The 23,221-nt window shown below is 46.0% G+C and overlaps 1 long non-coding RNA gene across 3 annotated transcripts in view; it reads right to left on the bottom strand.

Annotated features, from left to right (window-relative positions):
• The window catches only part of LOC100432862 (uncharacterized), a 153,631-nt gene extending 134,815 nt beyond the window's left edge, over positions 1-18,816 (bottom strand). For all 3 annotated transcript variants that reach the window (XR_008525283.1, XR_008525285.1, XR_008525284.2), the window contains exon 1: positions 18,637-18,816. This is a non-coding gene — a long non-coding RNA (uncharacterized LOC100432862). The remainder of the gene's footprint in view (positions 1-18,636) is intronic.
• Between the last annotated feature and the right edge of the window lie 4,405 nt (positions 18,817-23,221).

The following is a 23,221-nucleotide window of genomic DNA, read 5'->3' as shown; positions in this document are numbered from 1 at the left end:
GTCAGGTTTGTCAAAGATCAGATGGTTGTAGATGTGTGGCATTATTTCTGAGGCCTCTCTTCTGTTCCATTGGTCTATATATCTGTTTTGGTACCAGTAGCATGCTGTTTTCATTACCGTAGCCTTGTAGTACAGTTTGAAGTCAGGTAGTGTGATGCCTCCAGCTTTGCTCTTTTGGCTTAGGATTATTTGGCCTCTGTGGGCTCTTTTTTGGTTCCATATGAAATTTAAAGTAGTTTTTTCTAATTCTGTGAAGAAAGTCAATGGTGGCCTGATGGGGATAGCATTCAATCTATAAATTACTTTGGGCAGTATGGCCATTTTCATGATATTGATTCTTCCTATCCATGAGTATGGAATGTTTTTCCATTTGTTTGTGTCCTCTCTGATTTCCTTGAGCAGTGGTTTGTAGTTCTCCTTGAAGAGGTCCTTCACATCCCTTGTAAGTTGTATTCCTAGGTCTTTTATTCTCTTTGTAGCAATTGTGAATGGGAGTTTACTTGTGATTTGGTTCTCTGTTTGTCTATTATTGGTGTACAGGAATGCTTGTGATTTTTGCACATTGATTCTGTATCCTGAGACTTTGCTGAAGTTGCTTATCAGCTTAAGGAGATTCGGGGCTGAGACGATGGGGTTTTCTAAATACACAATCATGTCATCTGCAAACGGAGACAATTTGATTTCCTCTCTTCCTATTTGAATACCCTTTATTTCTTTCTCTTGCCTGATTGCCTTGGCCAGAACTTCCAATACAATGTTGAATAGGAATGGTGAGAAAGGGAATCCTTGTCTTGTGCCAGTTTTCAAAGGGAATGCTTCCAGCTTTTGCCCATTCAGTATGATATTGGCTGTGGGTTTGTCATACCTAGCTCTTATTATTTTGAGATATGTTCCATCAATACCTAGTTTATTCAGAGTTTTTAGCATGAAGGGGTGTTGAATTTTATCGAAGGCCTTTTCTGCATCTATTGAGATAATCATGTGGTTTTTGTCTTTGGTTCTGTTTATGTGATGGATTATGTTTATTGATTTGCATATGTTGAACCAGCCTTGCATCCCAGGGATGAAGCAGACTTGATCATGGTGGATATGCTTTGTGATGGACTGCCCAACATTTTTAAATGTAAATTGAAAGGTAAAAAGCAATCGACAAATGGGAAAAGATTGCAAAATGCATGAGAAAGAATTAATACACTGAACATATACAATGTTCTTACAAATCAGTAAGAAAAAGATGAATACTCCAATTTAAAAATAGACAAAGAGAAAAGAATAAAAAGGAGACTAATATTCATGATTGGTAAGGATGGAATTCTGGCAACAGACTTCTGCATTTTCTGCAGGTGGGAGTATGAAATGACATAACATTTCTAAAGGTCGGTTTGACAAAATGTAGTGAAACTTTAAAAATGCAGAACAGTTGGCCCAGTTGTTTTGAAGAATAGATTTTAAGGAAATAATTAAGGATATGCATAGTGACCCAGCAAGAGAATGACCTTAGAATAGTGTGGACAGAAGTAAAAAAAAAAAAAAAAAAAAGCAAAAAACAAAAACTGGCAACATCCTAGAAGCCCTGTAAGAGAATCGTTGAAAATATCACACTGCATCCCTACAATGAAAGTTCTGTAGAATCATTAAGAATAGAGTATATTTATTAAACTATATTCATTAGAAGGATGTTCACGTGGAAAGATATTCACAGTGTATTGTTCAGAAAAAGAAAAAGCCAGTTACCCCACAGAATAACCGTGTTTGTACTCAGGATATACAAGAAAGGTTTGCCTCCAGCTAATGAGAATATGTTTGCCTCCAGCTAATGAGAATATGTTTGTTTAATGAGAATATATGGTTTTTGTTTTCTTTTTGTATGTTTGCATTTTTCATTAACTCTGTGATAAACATGTACTGCTTTTGTAATGAGAAGGAAAAATACAATAGATGTTGTAAAAGAGGAAACATCATAGAGCCCCAGTCCTAGTTCCTGGATGGTTAAGAATGGGTGGGTCCGGATGTAGTCACAGCACCCACCCACACTGTCCTGAGAAAGTTCTGGCCTGTGCAGGAAACCAGGTCTTGCCCTGTGAGCCCCCACTGGCCCCATAGAGGCCTGCCTTTTCCCGAGGCCCATCCAGCAATCAGTCCCCATCTTTACAGGGATCTGGGTCTCTTCTCTGTGTCCCAGACCCCAGTACTGGTCCAAGCCCTGAAGACTGCACCCAGGAAAGTGGAGGTATGGACAGAGGCAGCCGGGTGCCTGAGGAAGCTCCATGGGGCAGGCAAGGCCCCCAGGTCCAGTCTCAGCCCCTCTTTTGGCCACATGTGGGTATTCGTTCCTCCTTTTGGTCTTCCTGAAAACACTCTTTTGACCCTCCTGCGCTTGGTGAAGATTCATAGTAACCTAAGGTGGCCCCTTCTCTGCAAATGTTGCCGGACATTCCAGCCCATTGGCTGCTGCCTCAGTCTCCCTCCATCTTCCCGGACCCCCCCCCCCCCGCCCCAACATTGCCTCAAGTTGCCTCTGGGTGGCTTGGAAGCAGATGTGCAGCCAGCAACCAGGGGGGTCGCGCCGAGGCGGGAGCCACCCCGCGAGGCGCGGGCATGGGCAGGGCTGGCGGGTGGCTGGGAAGCCATTTGCATCGAGTGCCTGGTTCCCGCAGCGGGAAACTGGGATTGTTCCTGCTGGAATCCGGGGAGTTCACCCGCCTGGGCCGCCCGCTTGCAGGGATCCCGCCGAAGCCTGTCACCCCCAGAGCACCGGTTCTCATCTCGGGAACCCCAGGTGCCACCACGCCACCCGGATATGGGGCGGGGATCTCAGGGGCGGGGTCCTCCAGGGACGACAGTTCCCACCCGGCCCAGGAACCCCCGACTTCCCGGCTTAGGAAAGCTGGGCTCGGCGGAGGCCCGGGGCTGCCCAGCTCTGCCTCCTCGGGGGCAGGCGTCAGAGACAGAAGAGAACCCCCGAACCTCGAGCCAGCCTGTCCCCGGCCCCGGCCCATCGGCCCCACTGGCCCTCCCTGCACCCTTCCGGTCTCCTATTGGCCAATCTAGGGATCTCGGACAAAGTGCAGCGACCACGGCCCCTCAGATCCCGCCGCCTCCTCGAGGCGGAGGCCCCTGCTCCAGAGCCCGCCAAGCCCCGGCGATTCGCGGTACCCGGGCCACAGGGCCCGCCATGGGCGCTGAGAGGCCTGAGGTCGCTGTATCCGGTGGCCTCTGCGGTTCCACCACCCCCACCGCGGGATGGGCGGTCTCTGGGGAACACGGCCCGCCCGCCCGCATGACCGCGCTGGCCGTGGAGAGGGAGCCAAGGGACCCAACCAGCTCGTGGCGCTGCTGGGTGCGCCCGGAGAAACCGACCCGGGACCGGGGGAAAGGAGGTGGAGGCCCCGCAGTCGGGCCACCTCGGAGCTGCAGAGCTCAGGAAAGGCCAGTACTAATTTACTCAAACAGCAAAATTTAAAAGGAAATTTGAGACAGTAATAGCAGCGACATCTCAGAGAACGACAGGAAAAAAAAAGTTTTGAATCAGGCTTTCGTGCAGGGACTCCGATTTTGCAATAAGCGCTTAATTAAAAATAAAATATATTGATGCGGTAGGCAAGTCGCGTTCCTGGGAAGGTAAAAACACAGTGGACTCCCCCACACCCCAGATGCTCCACCTGCCTGCTGTAATTACAGGGCTTCAGAGAGGAGGGAAAAAACACGACAGAGAGAAATCTGCTTGCATATTTTTCTTCTATTGTGCTGGGCTCATTTGAATTATAATGTGTTGCAGGCCGGAGAAAGAAATTTTGTGCCTTGAATAATGAATCCCCCTGGAGCCCACGGTACCTGTACTTCTCTTTAGTGTCCACTGAGAATAACGTGTTCGACATTCAAGTGACAACACTGGAAAGCATTTCAAAGCCCTGGAGCCCCAGAACGCTGTACACCCCGACGGCTCTTCTGCCTGCCCTGTCTTTGGCTTCCAAGTGCAGCAAGCTCTTTCTTTACTTAAAATGTGTTCATCTTTCACACGCATCCTGGATGTACCACAGAAAGACAGTACAGATAGGTAGGCTCTTATTTCTGAAGCTGAGCTGGTCCCGCCCAGCACAAAGCTTTAAAGCTGCTAAGGCTCCAGGATATTATCCAGTTTTTAAAAATGGAAAAACTGGGAACAGGGAGGCTCAGTATCTTGTCCCAGGCCCAAACAGGCTTTTCTGGAGTCAGTATCATTCAACTGGCTCAGGCTGGATTTTCATAAGAAAAGATAATAAACATTTACTAATGTAATAAAATAGACACCGTTTAAGTCACAAGCAGTATCCAAACCTTTGGGACATTCTATGGTGCTGAACAGCTATTTCATAGAGGCTTTATGTTAAGGAGCAAGTGCAGAAAAAAATCTGAAAATCTCAGTAAGATGAGAAAATGAAAGCTTTACAAAATGGTAGAAGAAAGTAGTCTCTCATGTCTAAACTTCCAAATAAGTTTTTGTTTGTTTGTCTTGGGTTTTTAGTTGAACATTCTTTCTGGTTTGAAATAGATTCAGAAGCCTTTTTAAAACAAGTCACTTTTGGCCAAATATATTAAGGTATAACCAAATGATACCATAGATCCATTTAGAAAACAGAAAGTTCTTTACTGACATGAAAGGATTTCTAAGACATATTCGTAAGTAAAAAAGCAAATATACTACTATTTGTATAGGATGAAAAAATAAAAGAAACATGTATGTACATACTTGTTTGTATATGCATAGACTATCTCTCTGGGTGGATGTTGCCTTTTAAGAGGGAAAGGCTGAGGTGGGAGGACAGAGTTTTTCTCCTTTATCTAAATCAGGGATGTCCAATCTTTTGGCTTCCCTGGGATACATTGGAAGAAGAAGAATTGTCTTGGGCCACACATAAAATACACTAATGATAGCTGATGAGCTAAAAAAAAATGCAAAAAAATCTCATAGTGTTTTTAGAAAGTTTATGAATTTGTGTTGGGCCACAGGTTGGACAAGCTTAATCTAAATCCTTTGTTATTTTGGTTTTAAACAATGTAAATGAATTGTTTGCTTAAAAAATAAATTAAATGTAATAAGTATTAACATCATTCAAGTGATAACACAGCCAAGGAATGACGAGGGTAACTGATAATCCTGATTTTTACAGGTAATTGTAGTCATTACTTCTACATCTTTTCATCATGTCTTTTAACCACTTGCCAAAGGAGGCTGATGTGGAGTTTTCTCCTCTGCCTGCCCTCTGCTCTGCTCTAACACAGGCCCAAATAGGCAGGGAAATGACCCCGCAATGGGTATAGGAAAAAATAGAAAAAGGAAACAAAGACTAGGTTTAATCAACAAGTTAACAAAGGACAGCTGACTGCACTCATTTACTTTCTGAGCTAGGACATTTTCTTCGTGTCCTGAGAACTATTTCAGGACATTTTGTAAGTCCCTACTTATTAACATTCTAAGAGCTCTGAGCTGAAATGCAGAGAACCCCAAAGCCTGGGAAAGGCAAGAACTCTGCCAGACCTTGTGGGTCTGGCTGAACCATCTTGAAATAGTTCTTTAGAGTGTGCTGTACCACTTCCAGCAGCCACAAAGGGCAGGCAAGCTAAGAATGTCATCTACATGGCCCGAGATGTTCCCCGCAAGAGCTCCCAGTCTGGCTTTTCAGATGCGCAAACTTGCAGTCCAACCGATACCCAGGATGCCCAAGGAGTGAGCCCAAAGAGCCCAGCTGGGCCCAAAAACGGGCCATCCTCCCTAGAGTATGGAAACTTCCTCTGAGATAGGCTCCCTCTGCCCAAACAAAACAAAAAACACAGAAGTCCATCTCTCCTTTCACCTGTTCTCTGATTCCCTTTAGCAGAGCCCAAACCTTTCTCCACTAAGAGCAACGTTTCTCAACCTCAGCACTTTAACATTGGCATCAGATAATTCTGTCATTTGGGGGCTATGCTGTGCATTGTAGGATACTGGCCTGGCCTCTGTCTACCAAGTGAGTAGCACCCTTCCCAAAAATGTCTCCAAACACTGAGAAATATTCCCTGCAGAGCGGGGGCAAGTTGTTCCCAGCTGTGAGCCACTGAATTAGGCACTAAAGTCCCATAATTCTGAGAGATATAACAACCTTTTCACGTGTTTAATACAATGGTAAAATGTAAATCATGTTTATGAAAATCATTACTAGACAAATAATATGAGAATAAGAAGTCAAAATTATTGAGAAGAGATGACACAAACTACAAATGTGCATGCTATTTGGGGTGTTTATATTAATATTTGCTGGGAATTACAAATATGATGGGATTCAGGTGACATGAAGATGTGCTGGATACATTCCTTTTACCCCACCCAGCCCTCTAAATGTGCTCTCCACCCTTGTCCTTGTGCCTCAGGAAGGTGACCCTGGGCTACATTGACATGCTCACTCTCTCTCTGGCTTTGGATGGGTTTGGCCCATGAGAGGAACTGGCCAATGGCAGCATGGGAGGAGAATGAGGTTGGTTACCCTGGATCCCTCCTGGCCAGATCATGGTTGATTGGCTGCTCTCCTCCACAGGCCATGGCTGCTGTTGGTAGGCTGTCTTCCAGAGCTGCATCTCTCTCTCCAGCATGCAGGAACTACATCCTCCTTGGGCCCTGCAGGCCTAGAAGTGGTAATGGTGCCCACTGTTGTTAGCTCAGGATACTACACTGTCTTTTGCTCATTTCCCTAAATCCTACTCACATTTTTATAAGTCATCCCTTTGCAAAAATCTCCTCCAATTACTCAGTTTGACTGTGCCATCTGTTTCCTGCTCAACCTGACCTATACGGATGGACAGAAAATCATTTGAGGGGACAGTGGCCATTCTGGGACAGGATTTAGGAATTCTTGGATCCCTTGACCAAACACTAAAATGCCTTGTACCAAAGCAGTGCCTGATACCTCTTCTCTATTTCTCCCCCAGTTACCAAACCCAGGCCTGAGATCTCTCACTCACTCCCTGTAACTTGAAAAGGCATTTGCCCCTATAACAACAGTAGATGTTGTCCAGGCCATGTTTAGCCTTCTCAAAACAGTCATGAGCAAGGACTAAAAAAAGAGCATCTATAAAATGGAAAGATAGCAGTTCCTTCCCCTAAGAGACCAAGCTCTATCTGCTTTGTCACTTACGCTACAAGGATGACACACTTATCCCTTTGAGAGTACACTATTTGGAAAACAAGGGTAAATGACCCTCTTCCAATGTAGCACAAAATTTCTCCTTTAGGCATAGAATACCTCTGTCTTAATTCTAATGTATCCAAGAGGAGAACTAAAATATATTGGGCGCATGGGAGGAGTGGGGGGCCTTCTTCACTAGCCCCAGACTACCTGGGTTAGACCAGGGGATATCTACCCTTCCAGGCCTCAGCTGCCAGGAGGTGGGAAGGCACAGAGCCCCCGTATGGCACTGGCCCATGAGCACCCAACGATCTGGAGGGCAGGTTGTGGCAAGGATGGCCCCAGGGAGCCAGCTCTGCATCTGGCAGCAGTGTCTCTGGGCCAGGCCAGGACAACAACCTCGATTGTCCCTCTCAACAGTAGCCTTGCTGATCCCGGAGAAAAGAAAGCCATGGGGCCATTTGGACCAAGCCTCTGCAGGAAGAATGCTGCCCTTTCTCTGTAGCGCTGGATCCGAGAGTCATGGAATCAACAGCTCAGAAGCTGGCAGCCCCCTCGGAGGCCTGGGCACCCTCCCCCATGGTCACATGGCCCAAGACACTCTGTTCTTTGTGACAGCCACTTGGCAGGGTGGGCCGAGGACCTCTGTAGACAAAGATGCTTCAGGTGCCCCTGAACCCCCTGGAAATTGATGAACGATCTCCTTTTATCTGTGCCCCAGCATGCCCAGCTCACCTGGCCCCCAGGCTCCCCACAGCCTGGTGCTTGACTGTTATTCACAGTAGAAACAGAGACAGCATCAGATTCAGGGAGCACAAGGGCAACACAAACACCTCCAGGGCTTTTGCCTCATGTGGCTAACGTCAGAGATGTTTTATGAAAACAAGATTGGAGGTCACATTGCTTCTTGGATAAAAGGAACTTTGCTTCAAAGAAATTTACTTGGTAAACAAAGCTAGGAAAATTGCCAGAATATCACCAGGCACAGCTGGCCACCTTTCAGCTGCCCAGTGTTTCCAGAGCAGGAATCTGGAGACCCAGTCACTGAACCCCTGGAACCCTCAGTTTCCCCCTCTGTAAGAACACAAAGACGAGACTAAATGAATCTCAAAGCTCTTTCCAGCTCTACACTCCGTTCATATTTAGGAACATCCTGTCTCTTGGCACCTACTAGGGAGAAGTTAGCCAAGAAGGAAAAGGGGACAGAGCATAATTCTGCAGCCGGCCTGCCCAAGTTTGAATCCTAGCTCCACTGTTTACCACCTGTGTGACACCAGGCAAGTAATTTAATCTCTCTGTGCCTCAGTTTCCTCATCTGAAAAGTGAGGATAGCTTTAGTACCTGGTTCATAGAGTTGTCGTGAGGATCAAACAAAATAACATAGGTAAAGCATTTAGAGCTCACCTAGGGTAGGGTAGGCACACTATTAGCATTTGCTATTTTCCTTACTCTTTTTATTTATACAGAAAGCCATCTGAGTCCTTTCCTGTCACTAGTTCAGCCTTGCTAAAAGCTTTTGACAAGCAGGTTCTCAGGGCAGGGAATGGTATTTTTTCTGGGGGAACTGAAGTCATGCCAACCTTACCCTCCCTTCTCAGCTAGCATTCCCCTGTGCTGGCAAGGAGGGTTGGCGAGGAGTATGCAGTTCCTTACAAAATTATGCAGGACACGATGCCTACCAAATTAGAGAGAGAAGTGAAACACAGACGAGGGCCTGCCTACAGCTTCCTTGCAAGCCATGGGGAAGGCTTGCGACCAGGTTCTGAGCCTGTGGGAGACTCCTCCACTCACCCACTGTGCCTCCCAGTTCTTATCCAAAGCACCTCCTCTCCTCTAATCCCAGGTCTGGCTCAAGGCACTCACTGCCAGGGAGACATCTCATATCATTTCTTGGAACCCAGAAGCCACAGGCATGGCAGCCAAAGTGCTGGGCAGGAGCTGAAGCTGGGTGTATGCTGAGGAATCACTGTCCCCATGGACCAAGTATGTGGGCACAGCAGGTAGGGCACGTCTATAGCCTGCCACGGTAACTCCCAGACAGCAGACCTTAGAAACCCAATCCAGGCAGGTCCCAAGAGTCCCTTCCTGCCAGCTGATGGCTAGACACCCTATTAACAAATACATGCTAGGCTGAGTGCCAGCTATGTCCACACCCCTCTCTACATCCCCTGGCACCTTCCTCACCTGCTCTCCCTTTGTGGAAAGTACCCAGGGGCTCCCTTGCCCTCTGGCTTCTGGTTGGGTTTGGCCAAGAGAAGGCAGTAATAAGAGAAATGAGGGCAAAAGGACAGTGAAGTCAGGTTCCCTATTTCCCCCAGAAGCCTCTTCTTCAGGCTCAGCTCCCTCCCCTTGACTCCTGGGCCTGGGAGTAACTGAGGCCTCTTCCTGTCACCAGCCCCTGTTGTTTGCCCTTGACCCTGCCCATGCCTCTGTTAGGAGGCCTAACTCTCCCCAGCTGCCCCATGGAGCACGCCGTCTGCTTCCTGTGGGACCCTTAGATCAGCCAAGTGTTGAGCTAAGAGCTCATCCCTCCATCAGCTTTGCCTCTTCTTTTTCTTTTTCATATTTGTACCACAAAAGGATACATATAACATACATGTAAGATATGAAGCCAGGACCCAAGTTAAAAATATAGAAAAGTTACAGGCTTCCCTGTATGTTCTGTCATACACGTGCACACACATCTTAATAACTTTGAAACATTCTGTGTGTTTCATGGCCAATGCTCATCACCAGAGACACACATGTGGGTGTGCACACACATACACACACAGGCACCATTCACCACAGCAAAAGGCTAGGAATAAAATAATAACCTTCCTTTTCTACTTGTCAGCCCAGAGCTCACAACTCAGCTGGCCCAAGACACCATGTGAACCTGATAGCCACACAAAGTTAGACCCCCAATGAGTAGAACGCTGGAGAGGGGGAACATTAGAGTAATTCTCATCAGCCCTTCTGTTTTCTAACGGGGAACTAGGACAGAATGCCACACACCCAGGACTTCAGGGCAGCTTTTCTTCCTTCCTGCTGCGATAATCATTACTGTACACAGCCCAGCAATTTGGCGCCTCAGCAACCAGACTCCTGGTAGGTGCCTGGGCTTGACCATTACAGGGGGATATTATGATCATGATTACATGATGACTGAGCTGTCCAGCAAAGTGACCAGTAATTTGCAATCTAATGGCCATTCAGTGGTGGGTAATATTATGGACCTTACCCTGCAATTGTAAAATAACCAGCCCTCTCTAATGTAGCATTTTTCCCATCAAAAGCCCAGCCTTTGCTTTTGATTTCTGTTAATCAGTGGCTGTGCCAGCTTTGGCTTTAGATTTGGAAAAGCTAAACAAGGGAGCATGAAATGATACACTTCTCTTTAGAGCCCCTGAATAGGAAGTTTAGGCAGTTCTGTCAAGTGGAGGAAAAAAAATAAGTGAAAGAAGCATCTGGAAGGCAATTTCATTTCTTAAAAGAGCAACCCCAAAACCTTTGCAGAACATAGCAAGAGTTGCCTGGGAATCTGGGAGACCAACAAAGCCAGGCATGACAAAGAAGATAGGTATGTACACAGGTCCAGTTGGGTCTAATTGGGTGCACACCACAGCCCATGCTCACTGTGTGCATGCTCACACATGTATCTGCATGCATGCACATGTATACACAAAAGAATACAACTTCCTCTAACCACAGGGTTGCCTGCTGGCAGACTCCCAGGTTAGGTTTTGAGGGTCTCTCCTGTATGCTGTTCACAATTCTACCACTGGTAACAGCTCAGTTCCATCTACCCTGAAGTCAGTGGGCATGGGTCAGGAGAAAAGACTGTCTGAATTGGAGGTAGATGGATCAGGCCAAGAGGAACAATGGACAAGATGAGATTGTTGTCATTCCTGGACTCCATAGAGTCTAGATTTGGCATGTCCACCTGCAATAAATTCAGAGGGGGCTTTTAACAATGGAACTGGAAGGTAAAGAGAGATAATTGGCAAATAGCTAAAGAGGAAGATGACGGAGCCAAAAAAAAAACAAGAAAACCAGTTCACACTATCAAGCAAGAAAACAGATACGCTAGAAATAATGGTAAACATTGGGTTGACTCTTCCAATCCATTCTACCACAGATGATTAATCTAAGCCAATCAAGCAATCCCAACGGACATGTGACTGAACCAGAGCCTATGAGACGTGAAAGAAAATTTCCTCCCTCTTAAGAGAAAGCCAGAGAAAGGGACAGTCTCTCTTCCTTTGGATATCATCACACCCACATGTGATGCCTGCAACAGCAACAACTATCTTGCTACCAGCCAGATGAAGAAGTTAATATCAAAGATGGCAAAGGGATGAAGCACAAAGTACATGGGTCTTTCATTATGTCATTACTCTAACAAACAGCCAAGCCTGGTATCTATCCAACTGGATCATCAAGTTATGTAAGATCATATGTATTCTTTATTAGAACCAATATCAGTGAGGTTCTCTATTAATTGCAGCTTAGAGCACATTAATTGAGATCAGAGCCAAATCCAGGAGGAAAGGCCAGAGTGGACCCACAGCCAGACTCAGTGCTGATCTGCTGAGAGCTACTTACCCACTCCTCTAAGCCCAGGATCAGCCCCAGAGCAGCCTGGAGCTAGCTGAGTGTACAGGCGTGGAGTTCCCAGCTCAGCTGCCACTCGGGTTTGAGAGGGCAGAGAGCCAGCCAGGCCATGATAAAAATCTATTCAAGGGCTACGGAACACAAATGTCCCGGCCAGTTGGGCACTCTCCCTTTCCTCTAGAGGCCTCCCCTCAGCCTCTTTCTCAGCCAGGGCCCATAGCTGCCAAACATAGAGGCTGACTCCTCTGCTCCATGGAGCCCCCCTTGGAACGCTATATCCCCTGGACAGCTGGGGCTTTGGGGCACTTGTTCCCCTGCAAAAACTCCTCATTCCAGAGTAGTGAAAATGCACATTTATTTTTATTTTCATTTATTTACTTATTTTTGAAACGGAGTCTCGCTCTGTCACCCAGGCTGGAGTGCAGTGGCACAATCTCGGCTCATGCAACCTCCACCTCCCAGGTTCAAGCTATTCTCCTGCCTCAGTCTCCAGAGTAGCTGGGATTACAGGCTGTGCCATCACACCCAGCTAATTTTTTCTATTTTTAGTAGAGACAGGGTTTCATCATGTTTGCCAGGCTTGTCTCAAACTCCTGACCTCAAGTGATTCACCCACCTCGGCCTCCCAAAGTGCTGGGGTTACAGGTGTGAGCCACCGCGCCCGGTCAGAAATGCACATTTAAAGGCATCTTCCCTCACATTCTCTGTTTGGCATACTGGGGATGGCAAAAAGGTTGAGTTGAATATGTTTCTAGTAGAAGTCAGTATTTCTGACTTTCAGCTTCAATGTTTCCTGAGTTCTTATGCTATTTGTGACTAATAGTCTTCCAATGAGAAGGGCAGTCCAAGGATCATCAGTGTTGACTTAATTACCCTTCAGAGATGCACAGGATACCAAAAGCAGAAAAATCTCAAAAAAAAAAAAAAAAAAAAGCACAACTCTTTATTTTATAGATGGATAAACACGGAGGTCTAGAGAGATGAGACAGGTGGTCATGGTGGCACATACTCAGCAATTGATTGTTATTTCTGTCATCAGCTATGACACAAAGTCAAGGTAGGGGTGCCCAGAACATGGTGGCTAATGTTTCCAAATTAATAGTGCCACTTCACAGAGCCCTCTGGGGACAAAGCTACTTTTTCACCTAACCATTTTTTTTACTCATAAATCATGAGCAACACTGCTGGTGCATCACACTGCTCCGTAGCTAACAGAAACCAGTGCAAGTGCTTGTTACACATTTTCTAATTTCAGAAAAGGAAAAGGGGTTGTTGCCTGTGAGTACGGAGGCCAAGCTGCATGCAAGCTGTGCTAGCAGGTAGTGTGGGCACTGAGGGAGCCGGGGGCCATCCTGGTCTGCACGGACATACCTCCTCCAGAATGGGCTCTGGGAGCAGCCAGAGTCTCAGAGCTGACCCCATTCTGTTGTCTGCCTGCCCAGGAGGCGATCTATGGGCCATGGCCATGCCCACATCAGTGCTAGGCTGGGCCAGTCCCACAGAAGCCAGGGAAGCTATAGCCCACCTTGCCCCAAGAGAGAGGACACAAGACCTAGCACAGTGGTTCCCAAAGCTGGCTGAACATTAGAGTCACTTGAGGGAACTTTTCCCTGCCCTCCCCACCCAGACCAATTCAATCAGAATCTCTGGGTGGGAGCTCAGCATCTGGACTTTTCCAGTCGGCCCCAGGTGATTCCAACATGGAGCTGGTAGACTGTAAATCCAGAGGTAAACAGTGTGGGATGGCACAACCCAGGCAGTGGCTTCCCAGGCTGAGGGGAAGGAAATACCTCTATCTTGGGACTCTTTCTACTTGTAGTGAAGTGTTTCCTGGTCAAAGGCACCTTCGTGTGTGCTAGATATGGCATTGAATAGGCCCACTGCTGATCTGCTAATCACAGGTAAGAATTTGGCCCAAGCATGAGCACACTGCCTTACCAGGGGGCAGAGGGATGGGATAGAGTAGGATGGCAGCCCACACCATAACTTCCTACCTCCTGGCCCATGAGATAGAGGAACATTTGGGCATTTGAGCTTCTTTATGCAGCATGGTGTCACAGGATGCCATGGGAGAGGGGTCCTCATTCCCATCTTCTCCTCTGACTTTCTGGAGGAACTGATACAGAAGGCAATGCTGTTTTTGGACTGACTGTTCTGAACCCTGAGATTTATAGCTGGAGATCTCTGAGAAGGGGCCAGTGGTTTCAGTTCAGGACTCAGGATCAAGATCAACTGGCTGCTTAAGTGTCAGGGACATAATTTAAGATGGCAGTTTCCAAGCTTGTCTCCAGAGATTCTGATGCCGAAGGTGCAGCAAGCTGCATGTTTAAGAAGTTCTCCAAGTGACTTCCCAACCCCTGCCGCCAGCTGGTCCTCCCTCCACAAGAGAAGAACATTGAGATTCAAAGGTCCCAGTTGCTCAGCCTGGGAGGGCACAGCACAGCAGAGTTGAAAGACCACGGACCTAGTCCTTCCAACAGAATTGGAATAGCAGCTCTGCCACTCACTGGCTGGGAGACATTGGTGAGTCTCTTAACCCCTCTGACCCAGAAATTCCACTATTAGAAATTCCCCTGAGGCCATAGATTCCCAATGGCATGGTTTATAATAGTAAAAAACGAACCAACCTAATTTTCCATCAACAAGAGACTAGTTGTATGAATTATGCTGCAGAAGACTGAAGATTCTAAAAGGAAAACAGCAAAACAGCAGCTGAGCTCTGCATGTGCTCCTGTAAGAAGTGGAAAAAGTGTCTGGGCACAGTGGCTCACGCCTATAATCCCAGCACTTTGGGAGGCCAAGGCAGTCAGATGGCTTCTGCTCATGAGCTCGAGACCAGCCTGGGCAATATGGCAAAACCACATCTCTATAAAAACCACAAAAATTAGCTGGGTGTGGTTGTGCACGCCTGTAGTCCCAGCTACTAGGGAGGCTGAGGTGGGAGGATCGCTTGAGCCTGGGAAGCAGAGGTTGCAGTGAGCAGAGATTGCGCCACTGCACTCCAGCCTGGGCGATAAAACCAGACCTTGTCTCAAAAAAAAAAAAAGAAGTTAAAAAAGCAAGGCATGGTCCAAAGATGACATCCTTACCTCTGTCCCCTTCCCGCCTCCTCAGTGGCCTCTTCCTTCACCCTCATCTCTCACATTTCACAGAAGACCCTCAGTCTGGTTGACTCCTTCTCACAAATGTCTCTAAGTTGATGCCCTTCCATCCCCACTGTACCACTTCTGTGTGGACCCCTGCAACAGGTCCCCAACAACTCTTGGCACCTTCAACTTAGCCCCAGGACACAGTCTTACAAGCAAACCTGATCTCTCTTCTCCCTTCCACCATCAGATCCCTTACCAGGGCCTTGAAAGTCATTCCCAACCCCTCCCTACCTCTTCAGCCTCATCTGTTACAACAGCTCATTCTCCAACCACAGAATTTTCAATTCTTAAAAGGCATCCGGTTTTCTCTCTTACTTCCAGATCTGCTGCTCTCTTCCTCCCCCCACCCCTATTCCTGGCCACAGCCACACACTCTTCATTTAGCTAAGGTGTCATCTCCTTCACAACTTTTCCCTGGTCCCCCACCCCAAGTCCAAGTGCCCCCTTTCTATCCCCTGGCCTCCCCCGTCATAGCACGTTTCTTGCCTTAGTGTAATTGCACGATACATTTCAGTGCACCTTAAGGTCTGGGAGAGGAGAGACTCGACCCGTTTCACCCCTAGATCTCCAGGGCGCAGCAAGACCATGAAGCAGATGCTGAATAAATATTTGTCTAGTGAATAAACAATAGCGCTCATCACAATGTATTAAAGATTATCTGAGCTCATTGATGGTGAACTCTGTGTGTCAGGTGATGAGGACAGAAAGCTGAATTAGACAGTGTCTGGAACATAGGGAAAACCGAAAGAAAAAAATTGCCAAATGAGAGTACAGGAAGGCTGTCTTCCTCATGCTGAACACTTGACTACCCCAAGCTCTAAATATCACCAGTGAGACACAGAACATCACACAGCAGTAATCAAAGCTGATGAAATGGGTTAGAGAAAACTGATGAGATTATTGTGGAGGTCAAAGAACTTCATGAATAATCCAATTCTTCCTCAGAAAAACATAGACCACTTTGAAAATTAATACTTTTTTTAAGGTATGAGGCGTGTACCCTAAGAAAAATATTATTTGGAGAATACTAGGTATCTTTTGTGTCCGTTATTAGTGTTGAGGACCAGTATTCCTCTTATACACTTAGATTGCATGCAAGAATATGAGCATTCTCTTCTTTTTCTTTAGTGCATTTATCATAATTTGCAAAAGCGTATTTATGTGAGTGTTTGTTAAATACCGAGCACTGTCACTAGTCTTTAAAGCTACGTAAGCAGGGGTAATGTCTGTTTTATATCCCCAGCACCCAGCACAGTGTTCTAGCACTTAGTAAGTGTTCAATAAATATTAATTATCTGAATGAATGAATGAATGAATGAACGCACAGAGAATACAGCATGGGAGCTCATTCATCCTTGGAAAAATATTGAGCATTTGATAGGAAAAAAGCCATCATGAAACCACTTTGAAACACAAGGCAAACAGGAAACAGGGATAAGCCAAGGTCACTAATGTATCAGATTTTTTAAAAGAGAGAAAGAACCAAAAATATGGAACCAAAAAGAGAAATGCTATAACAGACCATTGATAAATTCAGAGCATTGTTACACCACTGAGCTGTGAATAAAATCCTGCTTACCTAACGCATACAGAGAGTTTATGTATTGTTTGTGTTTTGCTTAGATGGCAACACCATGGCTGGCCCCATCAGCCTCCATGTTCAACTGTCCCAATCAACTGCCGACTGTAATTAGGGAGTGCTGGGAAAAGGACGTTGGAGAAAAATCAGCTTGCATATTTTTTTCTTCCATTGTGGCTGGCTCATTTGAATGATAATGTATTGCAGTCTGGGGTGTGACATTGAAGGCACTGAATAATGAGGCAGCTCTGGACTCCAGTACCTGAGCGGCCAGCCGGTTAGTGGCCAGTGACAAAACAGTAGCAGTATCTTTGGGCAATAAAAAGATGATCTCCAAGTGGCAGGAGACAGATGCTGGGAAATACCCCATTGTCAGCTCCATCAGGAGCTTCCATCACTGAAAGCTTCATTTATTTTATTCATAGTCATTTTTCCAGCTGAGAGACCTTGAAGGCATCTGGCTGGTGGCATCCTGAGGTGATAAAACACTGGGGTAGGCAACCAAGAGAGGTGCAGAATCCCTGTCCCCGGGGGATGCTTAACACCCACAGAGACTGTTAGCTGTTTTCAAAAAACCAGGGGTGAACTTGATTTGGCTCAGGGGACAGAACCAGATGACAGCTGGTGGGCCCTGCCAGTTTATAGGTTTCCAAATATCACTTTATTTTTGTTAACAGAGACATCCCTTGAAAGACACCAGCATGTGTAGACACCTGGCTCTGGACACCTGAAGCCAGGTATGGTGGATGATGAGGAGGGCAGTCTCTGATTCTAGACTGCCTGGGTTTGAAGCCTGGCCTGCCACTTATCACCTGCAGGACAGTGTGTGCCTTAGTTTCCCCATCTGTAAAATGGAAAGATGATCATAACAGCACTTCCCTCAAACACCAGGTTGTTGCAAGGTTTGATTATGTATATCAGTGTCAAATCAGTGCAAAAACAGTACCTCATCCATATTCAATGCCCACTAAATATTAGCTATTATCAGCATTGCTCTATGCAAAGGCCAGGAGACACTCGACCTCCGGGTGGCAAAGCATGACTTAAGGAGATCAGTGTAGACTCTGGAATTAAACTCATCCAGACATTGCTCAACAACCTGCTAGCTGCGTGACCTTGGGCAAGTCACTTAACTTCCTGAGCCTCAGTTTCTCATGTTAAATGGGAATACCTAATAGTAACTACTTCATAGGGTTGTTATAAGGGATTTATTAAATAATATGTGCACTTAGTACAGTACCTGGCACATAGCATGGGCTCAATAAATGTAGGATCATAATAATAATGTTAGTCCTATGCTGCTAGTATTATTATTACTACAAATCATCACAGGGAGTTTTGTCTTTAGACAGTAATAGGCTGTCATGAAATGTTCATGTGAGGACTTGTCTGTCCAGGTCTTTGTGCTTGAAATCTCACTCTGGCGGCAAGTTAGAAAGTGGACTAGAAAGTATAAGTCTGGCCAGGGAGACCATTCAGAAGCTTCTGCCGTAATCAAAATAATCAAGGCAGAGGTTGGCAATCACAAAATCATCTTTTAAAATTCCTGAAATAACCAGGACCTAAGCACTCGCAGTGAACTAATTTTATTCCAGTTTGTTTTACTGCTATGTCATCCCTTTTCCTGTGGTACTAGTAGAGATGGTCTAGTTCACTTGGGAAAAATGACAAGGTGAATGAAGGGATCTCTGTCTCTCTCTCTCTTTCCCTCCCTCCACATACCCCTCACTCCAGTACACATTGTTTAATTTGTCTCAAGTGAAATGTGCAGCTCAATGCTATTAATAATATATCACACCAACACTTCTTAAAACCTTTCTGGAACAAAACACAATATTAATACACAGACAAATCATGTCAGTGACTTGGGGTTGGGGAGTAGGGGAGGAATTGACAAGGGGTAAAGATGCTTTGAATCTGTACCTAGACACCAACCCTGAAAAAGGCACCTTGGGTACCAATCCCCTAAATCTTCTGGGCCCAGAGCCTCAGAAACCTCCCAGGAAACAGACTGGAGCCGCTTCCCTGCCCTCAACTTTGGTGTCTAGCCCCGCCTACTTTCGTTCAGTCGACCAGCATTTCTAAGTGTTCTTTCACACAGGAATTTGGGGGCACCCACTGGCTCCCCACCATCTGCTGAACCTCCCCCTTCCCCCCAAGTGACAGGACTCACCTTCTCCATCGATCCTCGGGCTTGTCAGCTGCGCCGGATGCCTGAATGGCAAAGCCCGCCGAACTGGAGCCCAGACAGTGCTCATCATCCTGTCACCAGGACAAAGGGAAGAAATCCCATTATGTCACCTTCCACAAGCGAGAGACAGCGACAATTTCCCCCATAAACACTGCACTGACACTGTTATGATGTATCTCAAGCACTTCTAATCAGTATGGAAGTGGAGAGACTGCGGAAGCTCTTCAGCCTGAAAGATGCCATTCAGCAGTAACTATGGTCTCCTGTTGTTATTGAAATGACCTGGCTGGGAGCAACCACCACTCTGCACCCATCACATCAAATATAAATATATATATATGGCATTTTCTATCTTTTCAGAGTGCATGCACACTGTTCATTTACTCTGGGTGAGCGCCAGAAGTCAGAAGTATTTTAATTCAGTTCCCATTTTTTCGCCTGTTTTTACCCATAGCCCTCTCTGTGTTTTCTGACTTCCAAATTTAAAAAGGGAAAAGCTTTTTCCTTCTCCTGAAAGTACTTTTCTTTTTCTAGTTTTGAAGAGGGAGAAGACTTTTATTTTTATAACTTCCTCTTGCCAACAGCAGCATTGGGCTTGAGTTTCTAAAGTGTGATCAACACTATTCAACTGTGAAAGTGTTTTTAGTTTAAAACCCGTTTGCTGTCTCCCTGCAAATTATTCATTAATTCCAAAGGGGTACCGGGTACATTGCAGTGAAGCAATCTGGTAAATACCACTTAAACCATAAGATCAAACTTAATATCACCACTAATGGGACAAACTGACATCACGTGCTTCCTAATATGATGTAGTGAAGAGGATAGAACAGCACTTCTGTGATATTCCTGCCAAAACATGCACAACCTGAATCAAATCGTGAGGAAATACCAGGCAAACCCAACCTGAAAAGGCTTCTACAAAACAACATCTCTACCCTTCAGAAATGTCAGTGTTGCCAAAAACAAAGCCAGACTGGGGAACTGTTCTAGATTAAAGGAGACTGAAGAGGACTGCAAGATAGATCATAGTATTGCATCCATGTACAAGGTCAAGAACTCGATTATTGCATTGTGATTTTCTAAGAGAACACCCTCGTTCTTAGGAGATACATGCTGAGTATTTGGAAGTAAAGGTTGCGATGTCTGCAACTTATTCTCAAATGGCTTAGCAAATAATAATAAAAATGTATATATGTATGTGTATAGGGACATTTACAGAGAAAATAAATGTGGCAAAATAGTAACAGCCAGTGGATCCACCAGAAGGATCAATGGTTGTTTGTTGCACTGTTCTTACAACTTTTCTGTAGAGAGAACCAGACGTGGTTCTCTCTGTCTTTCTAACAATCAAATGCAGGAATCTCTGGCTTTCTCTGTTCTCACCCATAGACATTCCAACTGCCACTTCTGGTCAAGTAGACAGCCAAGTTTATCTCCATGAGCGAGTAAGAGACAAATGCCGGTGCCCAGGAGGATGGGCCCCTCAACCATACAGTCACTATGTGTACCCTACCCGCAGGTCTGACAAAGAACCAAGGGCTGCAATGGTTCTGAGGTCCACCAGGCAGCCGTAGGAGCCAGTTGTGAGAAGGGCAAGTTCCACAGGCTTGGGCTCTTAGCTGAAAGAGCTCCTTTCAGAATTTTCTTTTTCTTCTTTTTCTTTTATTGCCTTCCCATAGAAGATTATAGATAGCTGAAGTTTGTGAGTTGGATTACTTCCATCCATAAAATAAAGACTATAAAATCTTTCCACCCTAATCAGAAAAAAAGCATCCTTTTGTACCACTGTATTCATCAATATGTCATATTTAACAGTTACAATTATTGACAGGCATATAAAACATTTTGTGACAGAGAAAATAGCTTCCTATAAAGTGTTTATTCTTTTTTATTGATAATAAGTTGACTTCTCTAGCTCTACCAAGAGAATACGGACCACTAACAAGAGATCAAATCCATTTATATGACTTCCTACAATCACTCCTTTTACTCTGGGGTTCTGGTCTAGACCCTGTCTTTTAAATTTCAGCATCAGTGAGAGCTTGGAGCCCCAAAGCAGGGTCATATTACTTCTATAATGAGGAAAGTATAATTCTAATAGCATCATTTACTACAGCCTTTCATTTTTCTTCTTCAAGACAGACTGTGCTACTGTGTGCCTATGATTTAAATCTTTAAAATAGAAAAACTTCAACTGCAGAGGAATATTAATCCAAGGATCTGTCTGCATGCAATGCCAGGTGGGTACTGTATATAATAATAATAATGATGTACTAATAATAACTATAAATATAATTGCTACTTTTATTTAATACCTACTGTATGCCAGATATTTTACGGAGGCCACAATTTACAGATGTGCTCTGCATAAAGGTGTCTGGCTGCAAGGCACGTGAGGACTGAAATCCACTCGCAAATTCTTTGTCTTTGTGGCGTCTGTACCATCCCAAAGCAAGGGGTGTCTTTTTGTGATCTGTTATGATATGCACAAGTGCATGCCTTGCTAATTTACATATCATTTCTGGTCACTAGGACATCAGTGCATTATCCCAATAAGGAAAGCCACGTTTCCCTGATTCAAAATGTATATGCTTTCTCTCATGCAACATTGCCTTTCTACAGAAAGAGAATATACAGATAGAATTATTTTTTTAATTCTAAGGGAACATCAATCAGGCATAGAATTGATTCTGTTAGAAGTGATGGTTTCATGTCACAAATATTTACCTGCCCTGCACAAGAAGCAGTTCAGCAGCGTCCGTGGGGGCAGTGGAGTTGAAACCCGAGGTGGTCCTCAGGAGCGTACATGAGAAAGATGAGAATGAGATGGGCAAATAATTACAGCCCTAAGGAAGATAGGAGTTCAACAGAGGGAGCAATTTTAGCTCTGAGAAGTTCAAATGACATTTGAGTGAAGCCTTGAAGGATGAGAAAATTGTACATACAGAGATGGTGGTAGGGGAAGAATTCCAGCAAAGGCAAGAAACCTCCATCTGTGAGAGGAAATAGAACCCCCATTGTTGCTGTTCTGGCCTCAGCCTCCTAGCCTCCTGACCTCCTTCCTCTCGGAAGTGGCTGGGTCCTTTCTCTCTGCTTTTCCCTCCCCATCCGAGGCCCCGTGGCCTGTTGCTTGCTCCATCACACTGGCCCGGTGCCACAGTAAGCTCTGATGGACCCCCAGTCCCCTTCCTTGCGCCCACACCAGCCAGGTGAGGTATGCGAGAGAAAAGTGCCACCGTGTGGCGCCCATGGTGCCCCCCCCCCCAACTCCAGCGTCCACCTGTTCTGGCCCTTCAGTCATGCCTCCCAGTCCCTGGGAGCTCTCTTCCCATTCCTCGTCACCGCCAACTCAAAATGGAGGCGTTCCCCCAGGGCGCTCCCCTCCATCGCTATCCTTCATCCCCAGCAGGGCGGTGGCTCCACCTCCCAGCTCGCCAAGGGCTGAGGCAGGCCCTCATCAGCTCCTCCTCCCCCACCCTCACCACCGCCCCACAGGTGTGTTTCCCACATACCCTCATCTCCCGCCTCCTGTCAGAGGGGAGGCTGGGCACCACCTCCACCCATTGCTCAGGGCCTCCCCTCTCTGGCTCCCTCACAGGTGTTACTGGGGTCATTATCTCTTCTTGCCTCCATTGTAACCTCTTCTTTCACTTTCCTTTAGTCAACCAATTATTTATTGTTTTCCAAGTGCCAGGCACTGCTGTAGGGGCTCAGGATATAGACAAAAATGGTTGCTGGTTGAAGTTGATAATCCAGCTCACCTTCCCCCTTGCCTCTTCTGCCTCAGCTCTGGATGGGTTCCAGGGTCTCCAACTGTGTTCCCAGCCACCAACGCCTGCGACTTGCTTTGCTCACTCCAGCCTCCCAGCCTGCGCCTCTGCACCGGCCTTGCCTGGACCGTCATTCCCACCCGGTCCCTCCATTGCATCCCTGCCTCCCGCTGCTGCGCACTCTCCTGTGTGCTCTGGCCTGGCCTGCAGCTGTCATCATTCACCTGCTGCAAGATGAAAGAAACACCTGCCTAACTTTCTGTCTCCACAACTAGACTGGATGATCCTCACAGCCCCGAACTGTGGCTCCTTGGTTCTTTGTGTCCTTGGCACCTAACAAAGGACCTGGAACAGCCTCTCCATGCATGACAACTGAAGCATTCCATGCTTACATACAATCATTATCTTAGTAGCTTTCATATATAACTATGTGCCAGTCACTGTTCTAAGCACAGTTCTGTACACATTATCTTATCCTCTCAACTATTGTTCAAGATAAGTGCTCTGTAATCCCAGCACTTTGGGAGGCCGAGGTGGGTGGATCAAGCGGTCAGGAGCTCGAGACCATCCTGGCTAACACGGTGAAACCCCGTCTCTACTAAAAATACAAAAAAGTAGGCGGGCACCTGTAGTCCCAGCTACTCGAGAGGCTGAGGCAGGAGAATGGCATGAACCTGGGAGGCAGAGTTTGCAATGAGCGGAAATCACGCCACTGCACTCCAGACTGGGCTAAAGAACGAGACTGCGTCTCAAAAAAAAAAAAAAAAAAAAAAAAAAAAAAGATAAGTGCTAAGGTG

The sequence above is a fragment of the Pongo abelii genome, chromosome 4, assembly GCF_028885655.2.
Source record: "Pongo abelii isolate AG06213 chromosome 4, NHGRI_mPonAbe1-v2.0_pri, whole genome shotgun sequence".
Taxonomy (NCBI): domain Eukaryota; kingdom Metazoa; phylum Chordata; class Mammalia; order Primates; family Hominidae; genus Pongo; species Pongo abelii.
The sequence above is the reverse complement of the archived record's forward strand: the minus strand, read 5'-3'. Positions and strand labels throughout refer to the sequence as shown.